The sequence below is a fragment of the Triticum aestivum genome, chromosome 7B (assembly GCF_018294505.1).
Source record: "Triticum aestivum cultivar Chinese Spring chromosome 7B, IWGSC CS RefSeq v2.1, whole genome shotgun sequence".
Taxonomy (NCBI): domain Eukaryota; kingdom Viridiplantae; phylum Streptophyta; class Magnoliopsida; order Poales; family Poaceae; genus Triticum; species Triticum aestivum.
In genome coordinates this window covers 405,065,612-405,088,964 of record NC_057813.1, presented here as the reverse complement: position 1 = coordinate 405,088,964, position 23,353 = coordinate 405,065,612, and the positions used below count along the sequence as shown (strand labels likewise).

General features: G+C 43.9%; 1 long non-coding RNA gene across 7 annotated transcripts; it reads left to right on the top strand.

Annotated features, from left to right (window-relative positions):
* The first annotated feature begins 13,902 nt into the window (after positions 1-13,902).
* On the top strand, positions 13,903-20,330 carry LOC123156501 (uncharacterized). 7 transcript variants are annotated; one of them, XR_006478177.1, is made up of 6 exons: positions 13,903-14,808; positions 15,403-15,991; positions 16,076-16,164; positions 16,260-17,356; positions 18,467-18,642; positions 19,330-20,330. It is a non-coding gene; the product is annotated as an uncharacterized lncRNA (long non-coding RNA). The 7 variants fall into 7 exon arrangements; XR_006478179.1 differs by lacking the exons at positions 18,467-18,642; positions 19,330-20,330 and adding an exon at positions 17,436-17,814 and having other exon boundaries at positions 13,904-14,808; positions 16,260-16,664; positions 17,173-17,356; XR_006478176.1 differs by lacking the exons at positions 18,467-18,642; positions 19,330-20,330 and adding an exon at positions 17,436-17,814 and having other exon boundaries at positions 13,904-14,808; positions 16,260-16,756; positions 17,173-17,356.
* The last annotated feature ends 3,023 nt before the right edge of the window (positions 20,331-23,353 follow it).

Here is a 23,353-nt window from a genome sequence, read left to right as displayed (position 1 = left end):
TATCTCTTATTTAATTAATGCATCTATATACTTGGTAAAGGGTGGAAGGCTCGGCCTTATGCCTGGTGTTTTGTTCCACTCTTACCGGTGTTATGTTCCTGGATTTTGCGTTCCTTACGCGGTTGGGTGATTTATGGGACCCCCTTGACAGTTCGCTTTGAATAAAACTCCTCCAGCAAGGCCCAACCTTGGTTTTACCATTTGCCTCACCATCACCTACATTTCCCTTGGGAGTAATTAACCCGAGGGTCATCTTTATTTTAGCCCCCCCCCCCGGGCCAATGCTTGTCTAAGTGTTGGTCCAAACCGAGCGATGTCCGGCGCCCCCTGGGCAACCAGGGTCTATGCCAACCCATCGTCTTGCTCATCCGGTGTGCCCTGAGAACAAGATATGTGCATCTCCTATCGGGATTTGTCGGCGCATCGGGTGGTCTTGCTGGTCTTGTTTTACCATTGTCGAAATGTCTTGTAAACCGGGATTCCGAGTCTGATCGGGTCTTCCTGGGAGAAGGTATATCCTTCGTTGATCGCGAGAGCTTATCATGGGCTAAGTTGGGACACCCCTACAGGGTATAAACTTTCGAAAGCCGTGCCCGTGGTTATGCGGTAGATGGGAATTTGTTAATGTCCAGTTGTAGATAACTTGACACAAGATTCGAATTAAAACGCATCAGCCGTGTGTGTAGCCGTGATGGTCTCTTTTCGGCGGAGTCCGGGAAGTGAACACGGTTTTGGGTTATGTTTGACATAAGTAGGAGTTCAGGATCACTTCTTGATCATTGCTAGCTTCACGACCGTTCCGCTTGCTCTCTTCTCGCTCTTATTTGCGTATGTTAGCCACCATATATGCTTAGTCGCTGCTGCAACCTCACCACTTTACCCCTTCCTTTCCCTTTAAGCTTCACTAGTCTTGATACCCATGGTAATGGGATTGCTGAGTCCTCGTGGCTCATAGATTACTACAACAATAGTTGCAGGTACAGGTTATGCGATGATCATGACGCGAGAGCGATGTTTACTTGTTTTGGAGTTCTTCTTCTGCTTCTTCGATCAGAGGATAGGTTCCAGGTTGGCAGCTTGGGCTAGCAGGGTGGATGTCGTTTGAGTTTCTGTTTGTGTTTCATCCGTATTCGGATGGTGCTCTTATGTAAGATGATGTTGTATTCATGTGGCATTGTATGCCTTTTGTATGTATCCCCATCTATTATGTAATGTTAATGTAATGATATCCACCTTGCAAAAGCGTCTTCAAGATGCGCTTCTATCCTTGGTGGGACCTTCGAGTTCCTTTAGGATAGGGTCGCATCTTGGGCGTGAAAGAACTTATCACAAGCAAATACAACTGCTAAAAATTCTTTTTCAGTAGTAGCATAATTTCTCTGAGCACTGTCTAGAGTTTTACTAGCATGTTGAATAACATTTAGTTTCTTATCAACTCTTTGTCGTAGAACAACACCTACAACATAATCACTAGCATCACACATAATTTCAAAGGGTAAATTCCAATCAGGTGGCTGAATGATAGGTGCAGAAATCAAAGCTTTCTTAAGTATTTCAAATGCTTCTACACAATCATCATCGAAGACAAAAGGAATATCTTTTTGTAATAGATTAGTCAGAGGCCTAAAGATTTTAGAAAAGTCCTTAATGAACCTCCTATAAAAACCGGCATGACCAAGGAAACTTCTTATACCTTTAATGTCCTTGGGACATGTCATTTTTCAATAGCATCAGCCTTACCTTTATTAACTTCAATACCTCTTTCATAAATTTTATGCCCCAAGACAATACCTTCATTAACCATAAAGTGGCACTTCTCCCAATTCAAGACGAGACTAGTATCTTCACATCTCTGCAAAACTCGATCAAGGTTTCTCAAGCAATCATCAAAATAAGACCCATACACGGAGAAATCATCCATGAAAACCTCACAAATCTTTTCACAGAAGTCAGAGAATATAGCCATCATGCATCTTTGAAAGGTAGCAGGTGCATCACATAAACCAAAAGGCATACGTCTATAAGCAAAAGTACCGAAAGGGCAAGTAAAAGTGGTCTTTTCTTGATCCTCTGCTGACACAGGTATTTGAGAGAAACTAGAGTAACCATCTAGAAAGCAAAAATGTGTATGTTTGGATAATCTTTCTAGCATTTGATCAATAAAAGGTAAAGGGTAATGATCTTTTTTAGTAGCTTTATTTAATTTGTGGAAATCAATTACCATCCTATAACCTGTAATAATTCTTTGCGGGATCAATTCATCTTTATCATTAGGAACGACAGTAATACCTCCCTTCTTAGGGACACAATGGACATGACTTACCCACTGACTATCAGCAACGGGATAAATTATACCTGCCTCAAGGAGCTTTAGTATTTCCTTTCTTACCACTTCTTTCATCTTAGGATTTAACCGTCGTTGATGATCAATAACTGGTTTGGCATCTTCCTCCAATTTTATTTTGTGTGGCATAGAGTGGGACTAATGCCCTTAAGATCATCAAGAGTATATCCAATAGCAGCATGGTGCTTCTTCAGAGTTTTCAATAATCTTTCGTCTTCCTGCTATGAAAGGTTAGCACTAATAATAACATGATATATCTTCTTTTCATCAAGATAGCATATTTAAGAGTATCAGGTAATGGTTTAAGCTCAAACACGGGATCACCCTTAGGTGGTGGAGGATCCCCTAGGATTTCAACAGGCAAGTTGTGTTTCAAAATAGGTCCCTGTTTAAAGAATACTTCATCTACATCCCTTGTTTCATTCATGAACATATCATTTTCATGGTCTAGCAAATATTGTTCTAAAGGATCATTAGGAGGAGCGGCAATAGAAGCAAGACCAATATTTTCATCTTTACTAGGCAATTCTTTATCAAGGGGTTGTCTACGAAATTTAGCAAAGTTAAACTCATGAGATATATCTCCCAAACTAATAGTAACAACATCCTTTTCGCAATCTATCTTAGCATTAACATTATTCAAGAAGGGTCTACAAAATATAATGGGACAAAAGTCATCTTGTGGGGAACCAAAAACAAGAAAATCAGCAGGATATTTAACTTTCCCACACAAGACTTCAACATCTCTAACAATCCCAATTGGTGAAATAGTATCTCTATTGGCAAGCTTAATTGTAACATCTATTTCTTCTATCTCAGCAGGTGAAATATCATGCATAATTTCATTGTATAAGGAATGAGGTATTGCACTAGCACTAGCACCCATATCACATAAGCCATGATAACAATGATCTCCTATCTTAACAGAAATAACAGGCATGCCTACAACAGGTCTATGTTTATGTTTATTATCTGGTCTAGCAATTCTAGCGGCTTCATCACAGAAGTAAATAAACATGCCCATCAATATTATTAGCCAAGAGATATTTAACCATAGCAATACTAGGTTCAACTTTAATTTGCTCAGGTGGTGTAGGTGTTTTAGTATTACTCTTACGAACCATAGTTGAAGCTTTAGCATGATCCTTTATCCTAACAGGGAAAAGTGGTTTCTCAATATAAGTGGAAGGAACAATAGGATCATTATAAGTGATAGTCTTTTCTTCAACTGTAATAGGTGCAACTACTTTTACTTTAGTAGGAGGATTATATTTAAACCACTTCTCCTTAGGGAGGTCAACATGAGTAGCAAATGATTCATAGAAAGAAGCTACTATCTCAGAGTCAAGTCCACATTTAGTGCTAAATCCACGAAAAGCATCGGTATCCATAAAAGATTTAACACAATCAAACTTAGGTGTTATACCTGACTCCTTACCTTCGCCGGAATCCCAATCTTCAGAGAGTTGCGTTTAATTCTTTGCAATAAATCCCATTTAAATTCAATAGTCTTCATCATAAAAGACCCAGCACAAGAAGTATCGAGCATGGAGCAATTGTTGAGGGAAAGCCGAGCATAAATTTTTTTGAATAATTATTTCTCTTGAGAGCTCATGATTGGGGCATGAATATAACATTGACTTAAGCCTCCCCCAAGCTTGAGCGATGCTTTCTCCTTCTCGAGGCCAAAAATTATATATATAATTACGATCACGATGAGCAAGATGCATAGGATAAAACTGCTGGTGAAATTCTAATTTCAATCATTTGTAGTCCCATGATCCCATATCATCACATAGCCTATACCATGTCAATGCATCTCCCTTCAAACATGAAGGGAAGACCTTCTTCTTGATAACATCATCGGGCATACCTGCAAGCTTAAATAATCCACAAACTTCATCCACATAGATTAGGTCTAAATCGGGATGCAATGTTCCATCTCCTGTAAAGGGATTAGCCAGCAGTTTCTCTACCATACCCGAAGGAATTTCAAAGTTAACATTTTCAGTAGGTTCAGTAGATTGAGGAGCAAGTCTTTGCTCTGCTGGTCGGGGTGAAGATACCCCAAGCAAGCCCCACAAAGGATTATGTTCCATAGTAACAAGTGACAGTAAATTTCAGCACACTATATAAATGTTTCCTTACCATGTTCCACTTACCAAAGGCACTTCACTCCCCGACAACAGCACCAGAAAAGAGTCTTGATGACCGACAAGTGTAGGGGATCTATCGTAGTCCTTTCGATAAGTAAGAGTGTCGAACCCAACAAGGAGCAGAAGGAAATGACAAGCGGTTTTCAGTAAGGTATTCTCTGCAAGCACTGAAATTATCGGTAACAGATAGTTTTGTGATAAGGTAATTTGTAACGAGTAACAAGCAATGAAAGTAAATAAGGTGCAGCAAGGTGGCCCAATCCTTTTTGTAGCAAAGGACAAGCCTGGACAAATTCTTATATAGAGAAAAGCGCTCCCGAGGACACAAGGGAATTATCGTCAAGCTAGTTTTCATCACGCTCATATGATTCACGTTCGTTACTTTGATAATTTGATATGTGGGTGGACTGGTGCTTGGGTACTGCCCTTTCTTGGACAAGCATCCCACTTATGATTAACCCCTATTGCAAGCATCTGCAACTACAAAAGAAGTATTAAGGTAAACCTAACCATAGCATGAAACATATGGATCCAAATCAGCCCCTTACGAAGCAACTCATAAACTAGGGTTTAAGTTTCTGTCACTCTAGCAACCCATCATCTACTTATTACTTCCTAATGCCTTACTCTAGGCCCAAATAATGGTGAGGTGTTGTCACGCCCAATATGCGATACTATCCTAAAGAGACTCGAAGGTCCCACCAAGGATAGAACCGCATATTGAAACGCTTTTGCAAGGTGGATATCATTACATCAACATTACATAATAGATGGGGATACATACAAGAGGCATACAATGCCACACGAATACAATATCACAATACATAAGAGCATCATCTGACTACGGATGAAACACAAACAGAAACTCAAACGACATCCACCCTTCTAGCCCAGGCTGCCGACCTGGAACCTATCCCCTGATCGAAGAAGAAATAGAAGAAGAACTCCAAAACAAGTAACATCGCTCTCACGTCATGATCATCGCGTAACCTGTACCTGCAACTGTTGTTGAAGTAATCTGTGAGCCACGAGGACTCAGCAATCCCATTACCATGGGTATCAAGACTAGCAAAGCTTAAAGGGAAAGGAAGGGGTACGGTGGTGAGGTTGCAGCAGCGACTAAGCATATCTGGTGGCTAACATACGCAAATAAGAGTGAGAAGAGAGCAAGCGGAACGGTCGTCAACTAGTAATGATCAAGAAGTGATCCTGGACTCCTACTTACGTCAAACATAACCCAAAAACTGTGTTCACTTCCCGGACTCCGCTGAGAAGAGACCATCACGGGTACACACGCGGTTGATGCGTTTTAATTCGAATCAGGTGTCAAGTTATCTACAACCAGACATTAACAAATTCCCATCTGCCACATAACCGCGGGCACGGCTTTCGAAAGTTTATACCCTGCAGGGGTGTCCCAACTTAGCCCATAATAAGCTCTCGCAATCAACGAAGGATATACCTTCTCCCAGGAAGACCCGATCAGACTCGGAATCCCGGTTTACAAGACATTCCGACAATGGTAAAACAAGACCAGCAAAATCGCCCGCTGTGCCGACAAATCCCGATAGGAGCTGCACATATCTCGTTCTCAGGGCACACCGGATTGTCCAAACTTTCGGTAGGCCAGCCCAGAGTTGCCCCTGGTGACCACCGGCGGCTGACAGGTTGGACCAACACTCACGATGAGCACTGGCCCGGGGGGGATAAAATAAAGATGACCCTCGGGCTCCGGAAACCCAAGGGAAAAAGGGCTAGGTGAGGCAAATGGTAAAACCAAGGTTGGGCCTTGCTGGAGGAGTTTTATTCAAAGCGAACTGTCAAGGGGGACCCATAAATCACCCAACCGCGTAAGGAACGCAAAATCCGGGAACATAACACCGGTATGACGGAAACTAGGGCGGCAAGCGTGGAACAAAACACCAGGCATAAGGCCGAGTCTTCCACCCTTTACCAAGTATATAGACGCATTAATTAAATAAGAGATATTGTGATATCCCAACATAATCCTGTCCGTCATGGGGCAATCTTCAACTTCACCTGCAACTAGCAACGCTATAAGAGGGGCTGAGCAAAGCGGTAACATAGCCAAGCAATGGTTTGCTAGGAAGGATGAAAAGGTTAGAGGCTGACATGGCAATTTGGGAGGCTTGAAGAACAATTGATAGGTAGCGCAGCATAGCGATAGAACGAAGCAACTAGCATAGCAATGATAGTAGTGAGATCCAGGGTAGCGGTCATCTTGCCTGAAATCCCGCAAGGAAGAAGAACGAGTCCATGAAGAATACGAACGGATGAAGCTGAACCAAGCATAGACGAATGAATCCTCACGATCGCAACGAAACGGGAACTATCGAGAAGAAGCACACAACATGGTAAACACACCACACATGAACAAGACATGATGCACAACCAAGCATGATGCATGACAAGACTACATGAAGCCTCATGGCAAGAGATGATGCAAACAAGAGCAACACATCAAGGCAAGTTTAAATGAGGTCGGGAACAACATATAACAATTCCGGTAAGTCCTCATATGCAAATTTCGAAATTGGTCCAGATCTGAATAAACCTTATGTTCAAGTTGTTAAACAGCAAGTTAAGATGCACCAAGATGATCTACACGAGATTCTAGTCAAGTTACATATAAAGTTCATTTAATTCGGAGCTACGGCCTAGAATATATGAGCAAAACAAGTTAAGCATGGCATTGATGCAAGATGCATGCAAACATCAAGCAAACACCTCAAAACAAGGAGGCAACATGATAATATGAAGCTACATGCAAAATCAAGCAAGTTTCATATAGAGCACACTCAAAACGGAGCAACGGTTCAACACACACACTATACAAGTTATAGCAACAATCTGTCCAAAACAGTAACTAGGCATATTGCAAGCATGAAAACAACATGCTACAGTACCACAATATGAAAACAAAAGGCATGGACATGATGTACATGTAAAGTATAACAAAACAGTAACACTGAGCTATCTCCAGAAATCACTAGAACATGCTCAAAAAGACATGGCAAGCTTGCAAATAATATCAGTTTCAGACTTTGCACAAATAACATCAGGTTGCAATGTTTAGAGCTATCAAACAACATGTTACAAGAACTTAACATGGAAAAAAAGGAATGGCATGAATCTACTAATTTCATAGAACAAAAGTCCTTTACTGACCAAGAGCCAAAAAGGATCAGAAGATATGATGGCACCCATGTAAACATGGCAAATGATATGACAGGTTCAAACATGGCAGGAACAACGATAAGTAGGCATGTTGGTGAGCTTGTACCACTCACCACAGATCATTACATGGCATGATAAGGCAACCAACAGTAAGAAGACATGACTGTGAAGCTAAGCATGGCAAGAACAAGTTCATAGGGTGCATGGATCACTAGCAAATCTCATGGCAAAACTGAACTTCATGTTAACAGGCCGACAACAACATTATTTAGCAACTTTGGAGCAAGATTACAACAAGCTACAGCATGCTATAAATGCAACCAGGGGCATGGATGGATATAGCATGACATGTATAACAAAACATCCTTAGTGAACATCTCCAGATTATGCATAGAATGACTTGTAGCAGCAGGTTTACATAGCATCACAAATAACAGATTCAGCCTAGCAAAACAGCAACAACAAGTACCCTACTTAACAAGCTTGATGCACTCACTAAAAGACTCAAAAAAATGCATGACAAGCACCCCTGTAAATATGGCATGATGTAGTTCAAAACACATGTAGAGATCAACCTCATAGGATGCACACACAAAATGCAACAAAAGTAACAAATCAGCAAGTTATAACAGTTTCAGCAGATTAACATCATATAGCACTCTTGCAACGATGATTCAGGCATCAAGATGCACTCAAATAAACATGGTGCAATGGAATGAAATGTAGAGCATCTCACAGCGAACATTTTGACATATTACACGCAGTAAACGGAGTAGTATGCAGAGAGTTACGATGCGATGAACAGGTGACCAAAATGCTGAAAACTATGGGGACTTGGAGAGAAATCCACCTCGGGGAAAAGTCAACGGCGGTGGTTTCAGATCTGGATCGGGCGGCACGGACTTCGAGGCGAGGCGGGCTCGCAGGAGATGGCAGGGGCGGCGAGGCGAAGGAGGCCGGGGTCGGCGGCAGGCGAGGAAGCCGGCAGGGCGCGGGGTGGAGCCCGCGGCGGCGCGACGCCGACGGCGAGGGGCGGCAGGGTCGGGCGCGGGGCAGAGCGCGGTCGGCGGAGCGGGGCCGGCCGGGCGCGGCGGAGGCGAGGGCCTGCCGGAGGCGCGAGGCGGCGGCGGACCTCGGGCCCGGGCGGCGGCATGGTCGGGCGGCGGCGGGCGTGGGATCAGGCCCGTGCGGGCCCCGGATGGGCTCCGTGGGCCGCGGCGGCGGCGGGCGGTAGAGCTCCACGTGGCAGCTCTGGAGTGGGCGCGGGCGGCGGCGCTGGACGTGTCCGCGCGGGGTGGACACGTCCGGTGGCAAGAGGAGGAAGAGGCTAGGGTTTCGGGGGTTTGGACTGCGAAATTTCGAAGGGGGAGGCATTTTTATAGGTAGAGGGAGCTAGGAGAGTCCAAATGAGGAGCGGTTTTCGGCCACGCGATCGTGATCGAACGACCGAGAGCATGGAGGGGATTAGGATGGGTTTTGGGCCACTTTGGAGGGGTGTTGGGCTGCAAGACAAAAGAGGCTTTAACGGTTCCCCGGTTAACCGTTGGAGTATCAAACGACCTCCAAATGGCACGAAACTTGACAGGCGGTCTACCGGTTCTATACCAAGACCACTTGGCAAATCACGGTCCATTCCGAGAACGTTTAACACCCGCTCACAACGAGAGACAAAAAGGGGGACGCCGGAGGGCATAGGAGCGCCGGATTGCAAAACGGACAACGGGGAAAATGCTCGGATGCATGAGACGAACACGTATGCAAAACGAGATGCACATGATGACATGATAAAATGCAACATGCAAGCAAATGACATGGCAACGACGGCGAATAACTGGCAGACACATGACGCATCAAATCCGGGGCGTGACAGGTGTCATGTAGTCGACGTTCACATAACACCACTAGAGGAGAGACAACATACATGCATCTCATCAAAATATCGAATGAATACCAAATTCACATGGCTACTAATAGCAAGACTTCACCCATGTCCTCAAGAACAAACGTAACTACTCATAAAGCATATCCATGTTCATAATCAGAGGGGTATTAATATGCATTAATGATCTGACATATGATCTTCCACCGAATAAACCAACTAGCATCAACTACAAGGAGTAATCAACACTACTAGAAACCTGTAGGTACCAATCTGAGGTTTTGGGACAAAGATTGGATACAAGAGATGAACTAGGGTTTGAGAGGAGATGGTGCTGGTGAAGATGTTGATGGAGATTGAGCCCCTCCCAATGAGAGGATCGTTGGTGATGCCAATGGTGATGATTTACCCCTCTAGGAGGGAAGTTTCCCCCAGTAGAATAGCTCCGCCGGAGCCCTAGATGGGTTCCGCCAAGGTTCCGCCTCGTGGCGGCGGATTTTCATCCCGAAAGCTTGCTTATTACTTTTTCTAGGGTAAAAGACTTCATATAGCAAAAGATGGGCACCGGAGGGCTGCCAGGTGGCCCACGAGGCAGGGGGCGCGCCCAGGGGGAGGAGGGGGGGGGTAGGGTGCGCCCCCACCCTCGTGGCCAAGGTGTGGGCCCCCTCTGGTATTTCTTCCGCTCAATATTTTTTATTAATTCCCAAAATGACTTTCGTGGAGTTTCAGGACTTTTGGAGCTGTGTAGAATAGGTCTCTAATATTTACTCCTTTTCCAGCCCAGAATCGCAGCTGCCGGCATTCCCCCTCTTCATGTAAACGTTGTAAAATAAGAGAGAATAGCCATAAGTATTGTGACATAACGTGTAAAAGAAACCCATAATGCAATAAATATCGATATAAAAGCATGTTGCAAAATGGACGCATCAACAGGTCAGCAAACCTTCCGACGCATCTTTGTGCGAAGCGTGCTTGCACTTTGAATGTGACCGAGGGCTGGCTTGATGAAACACCTCGTTTCCTTTTTTTCCAGGATAGTATCTGGCTTCCTAGTGACCAACCTCTTGGCTGATTGTCCTAAGAATGCTTATATATGACTAAAGCTATCTCATTTACCCGCAAAAAAATTAAGTCATATTAATCGAAAAGGAGGCAGTATGGACTAGCATTACTTTGGTGCATCCCGTCAACTCGCAGAACAAGGAGAAGCTTGCAGGACAAGGTGAAGCTTGCTTACACCCTCTCCGTCTACCTCAAGCGTGGTGGCTCGCAGGACGATGAGAAGCTTTTGACTAATGCAACCTACCCTCGCCTAGGCGGTGGACGTGCAACGGTTCATTCGATGTCAGATTGCCAGAGGCATACACCGTAGCACCATCATTGTTCAACTTCCCGAAGAGGCGAAGAGCCAAGCGCAAGGTTTAGTAGTACGAGCAGTACTACTAGTGTACAGGTACTAGGAACCGCATGGTGGAGCGTCTTCACTCTTATTTTATTTCAATCTGTGATAAAGTACACATTTATTCAGGAGAAGTGTGGAAAACGACAGCCCAATAGTACTATTAAAAACATCAAACATGTAATGATGACGTCGATCAACCATGCTCTAATATTTCTTGGCCTCTGTGCGATACATAGCCCGTCTGTGTTCTTGCTCCTTGTCTAAGCTTCAAGGAGCGGCCATTTGCCGTCAATTGAGATCGGTTTGCTCACACTCCAGTCCCACATGTCAGTGGTATGCCAAGAAGAAGCATATTGACCGACAGTCCATACGCGCACTTGGTTTTGCACCTTCATACTAGTATGAGCCGATTCAAAGAAGAGCGTATTGATGGTTGCTTCGTCCGAGCAACTTATAGTGGGAAAGGTGGGGCTTATGATTTGACTGCTCATTACTTACTATTAGTGTGTCGCAACGACCGAGCTGAGTCTCCCATCGAGGTTGTGCACTCTAATTTGGTGCTTGGCACATGGCCCCGGATGCTGAATTGCTTCTGGCAATGTTATCGACCTTCTAGAATTTGTTTGCATAATTGATGTACAAATATTTCTCCAGCGACATGAAATTGTACAATGCTCTGAAGCTTTCAACTTTTGTTTCATGTGTCTTGTCAGCTGGAAGGTTGTCTCGCTACAACATCAATCAAATACTAGAAAGGAAACTAACATCCATGCTCTTTCGAAAAAAAATATAAAAACTAACTTCCTTGCTAATGCATCTCAGTGATTAGCAGATCAAAGCTAATATTTACATCACAACTAAAGACAAAGTTGTGAGAAGGTGTTAAATTAAAATTGATCCATGCTTTCATTGGCAGCAACTTCCCCCTAGCTCTGTCTATATCAACAAGGCATGTTGGGAAACAAAGTAGCTGTCAGGAGCATGGAACATTCTGATCATTTTGTGTAGTTCCACTAAAATAGAGCTGAGCATCCATGTTCCAAAGATATTGAGTAAGTGTGATTACAATAATAGAGGACTGTTGATGAAACAATACACACACAAATAGAAGCCGGTCACCTTTGCAGTCTCTCTTAAGACTGACTAGTTGGAGAAGATTAAGCAAATAGTTGGAGAAGATTAGGCTCGGAGTTGGATGAGGAGGGTAGAGCAAAACCAATCTCCCTTTGTGCAGTCCCACTGAAATGTACAAACATTGCCCGCGTGACATTTCGGCAAAGCTGCACAAAACACTCTTAAGAAAAAATTGATTTGTGCAGTTCACCAAAAGGTCGCAATAGTGACGAGGTAAAATGGATAGCCTTGTTTGCAAAAAAAGGTAGAAAGGAAACAATTACTGGCCAATAACAGTTTATGACACATACGCTGATAAAAAATAAGCATATTACTTGTCCTAAGGGAAGATAGCAACACAATTGTTTATGTAAAACGGTGTGAGGACGAGATTGCAACATGGAAAGTACGCAGGCTGAGCTACGCTTTGGGAAAAGATCTAGGGAAGATCCACATGCAGGATTTTCAGCAACGTGGGAAGATGGACAGTGGAGTAAGGCCGGAGGAAGCTGTACATGAGGGTAGTCAGGGTGTAACTAGGAGGGCGCCGGCGGCCGGGATCTGCCCATACCACGCCAGAGGTTCGTCAGAGAGAACGTCGGATATCGTAGATCGGGACGTGCTGCCTCGACGCCATTGAACGGAGAAATGATGCACATCCTCCCTTTCCGCCAGCGGACGGTATGCGGCCGGACCGGTGACCAACGGTGAGAGAGAGAGGGCCATCGCCGCCGTGTGTGAGATAGTGTGACGAGAGACAAAGCCCGACAGGCAGGCTCCATTGTATAGAGTGGAGCGGATTTCGTTTTTCTCGATACCAATCATTCTATATTCTGTACATGCCATTCAGAAATATAACTTTATTTAAAACTAACGTGTCACGTCGAACTTTGTTCTGTGTATGCGTGGTACATGACCCTCCTTCAAGTAAACAATCGCTCCATGCGTCAAACTATCACGTGGGTTGCCTTTTCGTTTAGAAATGAGCTCCACCGTGTACCCGCGCGGGTGTGCCGGGAACGAGACGTGAGTACATGCGTCATGCGTGCACCTCTTCTCTACGTGCAGGTACCCCACGTAAGTGGGTGTGTGTGAGAGAGATGGTTTGTGCGAAACAGAGGCAATGTGTCGATGATATCTCAAACTAAAAAAATATAACACATGCAATGTGTGTGGAACAGAGGCCTGGATATATCATATATAGAGGGGAGCGATCTACGAGAAGAGATTGGAGGGATCATCGGGGTGAGATATCGATAGAATCAGAGAGAGGGATGAAGTGTGTGGGTGCACGATCGATAAAGAGTGCCATCGAATTTGTGTTTGCCCACGTCAAAGATATAGGGTGGCTGGCCTACTAGAATGTGAGAGGGGAGAGGTGCATTTTGTCTTTGTGGCATGGATACCTACCTACGGCGTTCGACTATTGGTGTGTGTAGGGTGGTCAGAGACCTAACCATAGAGAGGTAGATCAACTGGTATATGCATGGAGAAGGAGAGAGACCAAGCTATGTATTGAGGAAGATCGATCGGCATCCATGCATCTCTACTCCTAATGGAGCAGTTGGTAGTCTCCGTCGGTCAATTTTCGTCCCACCAGAGATGGTTTATTTTCGTCCTCAATCCCACCTCCCACCTCCTAGCGAATTCCGCACTGAACCGACAAGCGTCAAAAAAAAAACTGAGATTGCAATGGGACAAGGGTGCGAACCTCCGGTCAATTGAAAGAAAAACGGATGTAAAAAAACTACGAAAATTAACCTACGAAAATTAACCAATAAAAAAACAGATGCTAGGGCAGGTACGAGCGGGTTCCTGCTGCCCTTGAATCCCCTCGATCCGTTTCCTCATTCCATCATCAAGGACGCTCTAGCTGCGGAGCCCTTCGCCACCTCGGAGATCCGCCGCCGCCACCCTCTCTGATTCTTGTCGACGCTGCCGGCGACGCCATCCGGCTCTCGCGTCAGCTGCCACCAACGTGGCTCCACCCCTGTCTCCCCCATCGATCCCCAGCACCTCCTCGCTGTTCCCCCCTGCGCGCGCCCCTGTGGGCTGCGGCTAACCCTAGACGCCAACTCGTGTTGCGGGCACTGAGGATGGGAGCGGGCGGCCGCATCGCTAAGGGGTTGGAGCGGCTGGGGCGTCACCGCCGCCGAACTCCGGGAATCGCCGCCGCCAAGTCTCCAGGGCAGGGCGGTTTCAAACCCTGCCGACGAACTCCAGGATACGCATAATCATTGCCGCCGCCCCCCTCCCCCGGCTGCCCCGCGGTCTTCTATCTCTCCCAACTCCGCTGTCGCGCCACGTCTTCCGTCTCTGCATGAATCGCGGCTGTGGCAGCCACTCCCCATGGCGGCCATCCTGGCACACCGTGTCCGGGATGATGGAGGTGATGTCGGCCAGGTCCCTGTTTCCGTCGGCATCTTCTGCGATGAGACCCGTGGGGGCAGGTTGCACGCTGCTCATCTGCGTCGATGGCGTCGGCGTGGTCCTTCCCCTGCCAAGCGTGGCTGCTCCTTGGCTGGATCATAGTGATGATACAGTCGGCTCGGCGGGGGCTAGGGATCTCGCTGGCTAGCGTTTATTTGATGTCTGGATGTTCCAATTGTGATGGAACAGACGTATAATGTACTGTACAAGAATTTGGACGAGGCTCATCTGTGTGGATGGTTGTGGCTTGGCTGCCGGGCACACAATCCATTGATTCACACATAAGGTTTGCCTTTTTTCTTCTCTTTGCATTCTTTTCTATTAAGTTTGCAGATTGTTTGTGTTGGCCAACGAAAACAGATTTAGGATCCTAGATTTATACAGTTTAAGAACTTACAAAGTTTAGCAAGTATATCTGGTTCTGAACTTTTGAAGAGTGCTTATAACAGTAATTTCTTCAGTCTTCTGTAATTCTGATTTAATATCGATTCTGTTGTAGTAGCATCCTTGTAGTTCACCATTGGAATGTGCACATTTAGTCTTTATTAGTAATACAGTTTCTTGATTCTTGAATTCTGAGCTGAATGTGCACATTTAGCAACCACTGCGTACGTACATGCTCTAATGGAAAGAACGTAGCCGACACAGACCGTAGCCATCTAAACCAAGGCTCCTCCGCCCTACCGAGTCTTGCAAGCGATCGTCGTAAGAAATATTCCATTTGATGCCGGCATGCGTTGTTGTTGCACTGTCGCAACCATCCATCTACACACCAAATGTATGCGAACAAGATTCATTGGGGTTCCTCTATTTTCCCATAGTTTTCCTCTTCTTTTCATGCAAGATCAGTCTCTGATCCACCTCACTCGCATGGATGCAGGTCAAAACCGAGTCGCGGTGTTCACAATGCTGGGCATTATTTATATCAAAGGACGAGGAGGAAGATTTGGATGACCGTAACCAAAATGGCAAGGGCAGCAACATGGTCGTCACCTGCAATGCCGATGGGTGCTGAGATTAAGATGTTTGGTTTATTTGTTGAAAGTTACATCCCATGTTTCATGATTTATTTGCCGCTGGTTAATCATGATATTTTGAACTGCTCTGACAATTGCTTGCTGTCTGCGTCTCTTACTTTCCAACTTGCTGCACATACAGATATACATCATTAGAATCTCTTTGTACTTATTCAACATGCTTCAGTTATGCTTCTTTGAAAATCCAGTTGTAGATGCAGTGAAGCCCCATTTAGATCTTGGCTATAGTATTATTCTTGTCTTATGACTTATGACGGATTGATATGTGATACCATGACATAGCATTGTGGTACCGTGGTAGTCACATTTGGTGGTAGTTCTGATTATTTGCTAGATTACGAGATAAGACCAAGTGCTTCTGCAACTCGGTTGCGGTTTTGATAGGAACATGAAGACTTGTGCCATGCCATGGAGCATGTTTGATTTAAAGGAGTAAGTCAACATACATCTTGTTTCTTATGTTTTATCTAGAGAAAATGATTGTTCCTTGTGAGTCATTTTCTTCTACAAATGCAGCATAGTTGCTCCAATATATTGAGCAGGGAAGAAGTTTGTTACAAGTGTTTTATAGAGTTGACGCAAGAGACATCCGACGGGATACATTGGTAGGCACTTCGTGAAAGGCGGACTCCATTTAATCCTTTCCAGTTGCTTACTGAACACCAAGCCCTATTTGATATGCTTGATGATTGTTATATAGGTGCAGGAATCGACGAAGAAGCTTCCGTTCAGCATGGTATCTCAATGGAAGAATATCCGAAGCAAACCTCCGCTACTTGTCTGTTCCCTTTCATTTGTCGTGGGAAGACCTTAGGAAGGTAGGAAGACCTTAGGAAGAGTGGGTGGGAGGAAGGGAGGCATGTGCTATAGATGTAGGCGAACAATGGTCCTTGGAAATTATTAGTACTTTACAAAATGTCTGTCCCCTGTGACGCCTACAATGAGCGAGAGAGGGTGGAAGGAAGGGAGACCGGAGGAAGGAAGATGGGGATATATGTAGAGAGAGGGAGATAGGAGGAAGGGAGATGGGCATATATGTAGAGAGAGGAAGATCAGAGAGGGAGGGAAGATTTACAGGACGATTGTCATTGAGCCACTCAAATATGTATGTCTCTGTTGCATCACACGGGCAATTAACTATAGAAAAATTCAAGGCTATTTTTTAAAGTGACATTTATTCACGCCGATAATTTCCAGGTACATCAGGTTGAACAATTTTGTTTATGTTTTGAGTGGTTAATATTCTTTACCGCTGGCCACATATCTCACTTGTGTTGGTCCCCTAGAATATGCTAATGTTTAGTTTCCAATTTTTCAACTATCAAATATCAGTGGACTTTACATGGTTTCCTACAAAATAAAAAATAAAATAGACTCATATGGCCCGAGTTTGTTTGCTCAGGAGGATTCTTTCATAGATTATAATAGTCAGTGGCTTAAAAGTATTGTCAGTGCTACAAACGTGAAACTGATGAAAGAAGGACATATTTGTACCTTATTGCCAGCTGACTATACACACAAGAACCTCGAAACTCTCATTACTGTGTTATACATTTAGTTGCAATAGTATTTGATTTTTCATGAAGCAATATGCTTACTGTTTCTTCATTCAGTTTCATGTGGCAATGACGCATGGAGGACGACGGTCACGAGTGCATTGTCGCAAGCTCACGGGAGGGAGGCACACATCTCATCCAATGGAAAAGCACGCTCCGAAAAAACCCTAACCCTCCATGGAGCCATTGCTAGGGGGCGACGAGATCAACGCCACCCATCACGACCACTGAGATGTAGAAGGTATGTCCTGGTGCTTCCCCAGAATCTTTCCCGCCTCTTAAGAGACCACATGGCGTTCTGATGGCAGTTTTTGGCCAAGGCTGGGAGCCAAAAACACTTCTTAATTTTGATCATGGACATGGCATTGTGGTTGGCGGTGCGTGGTGCAGTGCGGAGATTTCTTGCCTGGCGTATAACAATGCATGTTCAATGGGTCGCCTCTTCTCACGCACAAGTCTCAGGGGGAGACAACGACAGCTATTCAGAATAACCACAACAAAATTGTGACACTGGTGGTTAGTGGGAGAAGGAACCTGAGACCGCAGCCGATTCTGGAGCAAGGGCGATGTGTAGAAGATAGTTGTATCAAGCATATATATATAAGTCACTCTGGAAAAAGTGTGTAGTCGTTGTTGTAATAGAGATCCATACCTATATTTTGCAAAGTTCAAAAAAGCGCTAGGCGCTAATTATGCGTTTGGGCACCTACTTGCGCTTTTCTAGCTTAGGCGTGATTAGGTGAAATTAGGCGCAATTAGGTGTTAGTATTGTAACGTGAAGAAATAAGCTAGATGGGCTGGGCTAGCCCACTAAACCATAGGCCCATCTTCATATCCTCCTACTAAAAGCTCTCGTCTGCTGCAGTCGATAGGAAATTTAGGTTTCCTCCTCACGCCGCCTCCCCCCCTCGTCCTTTCTGTCTCGTTGCACGAGGCTGCCTCCCTCCCTCTTCCTCTGTCCCTTGTCGGAGAAGCTCGATCCCTCGCCGGAGAAGCTCAATCCCTCGCCGGAGAAGCTCGATTTGTCGTCGGGGCAGTTGAATCCCTCGTCGGCGAGGATGAATCCTCGCAGGGGAGGTCGAATCCTCGCCGGGGAGACTGATTTCTCACCTCAGAAAGCTGATTCCTCGCCGGAGAGGCTGATTTCTTGCCGGAGGACCTCGCCGGCCGCTTTTTTGAGCGCCTAGGGCCAAAGCGAGGCGCTATGCCAACGCCCAGCGCTTAAGTGCGCCTAGGCGAGCGCCTAATAGCGCCTTCTTGAACAGTGATATTTTCACTGATATGCATGGTTGAATAGTACTATGTGTGATATGTGAGAGTAATGTAATACAAAATGAAACATGGTGCACAGTTCTTCGTGACTGAGCTGGCGAAGAAGATGTCAATGGTGGAAACAGACATGTTATAGAAGATGTTGAGGGTGGCACCGGATTTAATGGCCAAATGTGGTTCCTCGGCACCGAAGAGAAGGATGCTGCAGCGACGCATACTGGGTTCCATTTCCAACCAGAGAAGAACTTATGAATGGTATGTGCGCGATCCATTCATTCTTTCGTTTGATCCTTATTCCCCTCAACTCAGATTCATTTTATTTTGTACTTATGCATGATTTTGATGGATCAATAAATTTAGTGGCATTAATTGCAATGAGAAATGTCATATATCCATAAACTTCACATTGTTGTTGCTACGAGTCTGCTGGTTAGCTACTTCCAGTTATCCTCATCGAGAGTTGATAGTCGGATTTCACCAAGAAATAAAAACAAAGGAAACCCCGCCAGTCTTACTACCGATAGCCTCAAACAAGAATATGAGTAATTTCCCTTGTAATGATTATTAGAATTGTTGTTTCTGAAATTCAGTCTTCAGAGTTACTATAGCTAAGTGAAGGTGATAAATAATTCCAGTTTAACGAGTACTTCTGGATTGTTTAGATGGAGGACCACTCTTAGTTTTGTTCTTAGATTCAATTCTGAATCATTTAGTGTGCAATTCAGATTCACGCAGATTTTTTCTTGAATTTGCCTGCCTGGAAATTATTAATGTCAATTTAATACATAGCATGTCCTGATGTTAAACATGATGCATTTCTTCACTACAGTCTACATACTTGGTACATATAGCATGTCTCTGCCGTCAGCAACCCCGTCTAGCTCACTTTCTTAGCGGCATAGCCTGTTTCCAATCTTATGTCAATTGGTCTTTGCTTTGTAGGCACTAGAAAGGAGATGATCCTATCCACTATCACAATGAAACAAGAGAAACAATTCCTTGCAGTCATCTATAAGGTCAGCATGCTGGGGCTTGGTTGATTCATTTATATTGTTATTTCTATGCACACGTAAAAGGATCTACGTATCCACAATTAATTTGCTTACCCATGTGAGTTTGGGGATATTTTTTCTCTTGTTAGGATGCATGTCAGTTTCAAATTCTCTGATATCTTTGTATATAGTGCAATTTTTATTTTGTAAAAACCTACTACCAGTCCACACATGAAGGGGCACTTAATTTCTTAGTATTTCTACATGCATTACCTCTCTTGAATTTACTTAGTAATAGTATTTTGTTATTTGGGTCTGAAGATACCAATATTGCGAAAAGTAAATAATTTGGGAGGAAAGTGATTTGAACTTTATACTGTTAAGGATAGTAAACCAAATTGATTTGTATAGAGGCGTGAATAATCTGACATAGAGACGGAGAACGCCCTACATGCTCACGCATTTGCGCCTCACCAATTTTCACTGCCTCGCATGCTTCCTAGGCCGAACTGAGATGCCATCTCGAGTCGCTGCATTCTCGAAAAAAAAATCTCAGATGCCATTGTTCCATCGACTTGATTCTAATTGTTTTGCAGACTAAAATCGTGTTTTGAAATTATATTCATAGAGTGAGAGACACTTTCCAATGTGCTAAGATGCGTAGCTCAACATCATAGGATTATCACATTTTGAATTCTGGTTCTTAGAGCTTTGGTTTCTAACCCTTATTTGCTTGTCTTGTCTTTTGTTTTACGGGTTTCAAGCTTCAGCACAAATCTTCTGTAGGAAATCTTGTACTCAAAGTGTAGAAAAATGCCATTTTTGTGAAATGTCACAAGAGCTACATTACTAAGATTGTTGTAATGTTTGTATGGCAGCCTATTCTTTAATCTGTTCAATTACAGAGTTTATGATTATGTAAATGGATTATGGGATCTGAGAAGAAAAAAAAAGGTTATAGTACTTTCGTTCACAGGCAGATTCGACATATCCTCGTTTACTTCCCCCTTGTCTTCTGACCGACTCCTTAAATCATCAACATGTGTGTATATATAGTTGCATCCGATTCAAGGGAGATAATGGACAAGTACATTGGTATGAACACGTTGTCGACTTTGACAGAAAATGCATACTGATTATCAGTTTTCCTGCTGAGTTGTACTATTAAGCTACAGAATACACATCAACTATTATGCTACAGAATGTGCATAATTAGTTACAGATCAGTAGGCTACTCATCTGGTTAGTTTTCTCAAGTCATTTTTTCTGTGTGTATATATGTTATTTTCCTTTTTACACTAACAAGAGTTTTGTGCTTTGTGGTATGGTGTGGTGCCCCCCCCCCTCATTTAGTGAGTTCTTCCTTAATGGAGGATATGGTATAGGTAATAGTGAGTGGTGTTCTAGCTTATGCACTATTTCCCCCTGGCCCGAGTTTCACACCATGACATGCTGCCGGCCCGGCTGCCACGGCGCCGACGCCTCTCTGGCTCGCGGGACATCCCCTGTATATATTGTAACATACTTCCATGAATACAATTGAGTTGCATCCTATAATATTCTACATGCATTATCCGATTTTAATGGACAGGTTCCAGCAAAAAATGTCGGGAAACCGAGTGGGAAGGGTGTGTTGTAGGGTGGAGTTCTTGTGTTGGAACAACGTGTTGGAGATAACATGGCGAATAGTCCGTACAATTACATTTCTTCCCCACATATGAGTTGGATTTGGGGGAGCCCAGACGGTTGAATTTGGGGTCTGTTGTTCACCCATTTGAACACGGCCGAACGTATGAGGGAGAAATGAGCTTTGACTTGTTTAATATTGTACAAAAAACATTTGCTGCTAATAATGAGACAAGTTCTGAGTTGTAAATGCAATATTCTTCCATGTATATAGAATTGCAGATTGAATGAAATATAAGCCAAAGTTGAATCTCAAGCCTTAATTTACACTAAAAAATAATATAGGTTTGATATATGTGTAGAATAGGATATTTTTCCTTGAGAATCTACTAGCTGAGGTGGTCGTTATCGACATCCTTGTGAAAGTTTGCATGATCTTAGCACGAACCAACTCACAATGCTATCTCGAGCAATGCTTTATTCACCCGAGTATCTTTTTTTTAGGAAAACACTAGGTTAAAAGCCTACTGCAAAAAATTAGATGCTAAGTTATCATAATTGCCATTTATAATCACGAACGATCTTACCAAATGACTGTTCTCATGGCTTTCAAAGAAGAGATATACTAGAGGTTGAGCGCAGTTGGAGGGGCCTTAGTCCTTCCGAGCCAATAAAAATAGATGAGGCATGTCCAAGCTATGAATAGTAGATGGGAAAATGTTAAAATATTTTATGTTGCCATGGTTCTTAATGGTTAGGTATGTGTCGCACCTGTATGGTTTCAAGTGCCTAATTTCATGTGTAATGGTTTGCCAGGGAATTGAAAAATGCAATCAAGTGTCTGGTTGTAGAATCGTGGAATAAGGGAACAAAATCATGCATGTGTTCTCTTTAATTAATAGATAATAAAAATAGATATGCTTTCATGGGAGGATTGGTCTTAAGCATTAAAAGGCATCCATGTGCACCTATCATTTATAATGCACAGTAATGAGTTCTATGTTCTTGTACCACTTTCTTTATTTTCTGCGTTAGATCTGATAGTATATGTTAGTGAATTGCATTTTTATCGAAATAGATTACAAGTGAAGAGGATTTCAATTATTTTTTGCATGTTATTGGCTATCTTTTGTATACGTGTGACATTTGATATGCAATCAGTAACAACCAATCCACAAGAATAGGAAGACATAGTAATGCTAAGAATAACCCAGTATCAACAAAAGAATGTTCTTAATTTTTTGAAGGCCTGTGGCAACGCACGGGCACTCTACTAGTATGTGTAGCAGAGGAATAAGGTTCGGAGAGAGACAAAGCTAGTGTATCGGAGGGTTGGTGGCGGAGTTGCTTCTCACAAATGGTGGGAGAGGCCTGCTAGACAAATGGAGGGTATGATTGCAATATCGATAAGAGAGGGGATGTGTGCCTGTCTGTGCACGTGCGTGTGAGAGACGGGTTGGGATGCATGCAAGGATGATGAGGGGGACGATATGGCTTAGGGGGGCGATATGGCTAGGGGGGCGATATGGCTGCGGTAAGCAGACATAGCTATATAGGAAGATCAATCGTCGTGTGTCGGAGAAAGGAAGAGGCATAACTAGTGAGGTACGTCGACCAGTGCATGGGGAAAAAGAGTTATAGTTGACCTAGCTATATGTAGGGAGATCGGTAGGTATACATGCGTGCATGTGTTAGAAGCAAATAAGGCCAAGAGGGACAGATAGAAAGAGAGGGATGCAGCTAGGAGGTGGTGCAAGAGGCCGACTATATCGAGGGGGAAGAGTGTGCGAGTATGAGATCGATGAAAAGAGTGGTGGGAGTGTGCACGTGCATGGAACCATATTAGACAAAGGGGGGCATGGACGGTGAGAAGAGAAGAGGGAAAGCGTGTGTTTGTGGTAGGTTCACCTGGCTAGAGAGGTATATCGATTGGTGTATGCCGGAAAGAAGGAGCTGGAGGGCCTACACACACCATGGGTGAACGACCTAAAGAGAAATAACAAATGTGCACGATGGAGAGAATGCCGAGTGAGGGTGAGAGGGAGGCGGGCGTGTGCATGCACGAGCGAAAGTTAGCACTAGCTACAAATAAAAGAGGATTGTGTGGGTGTAAAAGATGAACAAAGATCATAATTCATTATAAAAGTGGATTCCGATATTTGAACAAGAGATCATAGTGTTTTAAACCGATGCATATGCATGAATATAATGGTGATACACATGCTGTGGTCATGAACATGTTATACTACATATAATATATGTATTTTTTTGGATTTGTGATAATGTGTGGCTTTTGCAGCTCAGGGCTAAATACTCGTCATAATGTAGGGGGCGGGGCACTATACTTT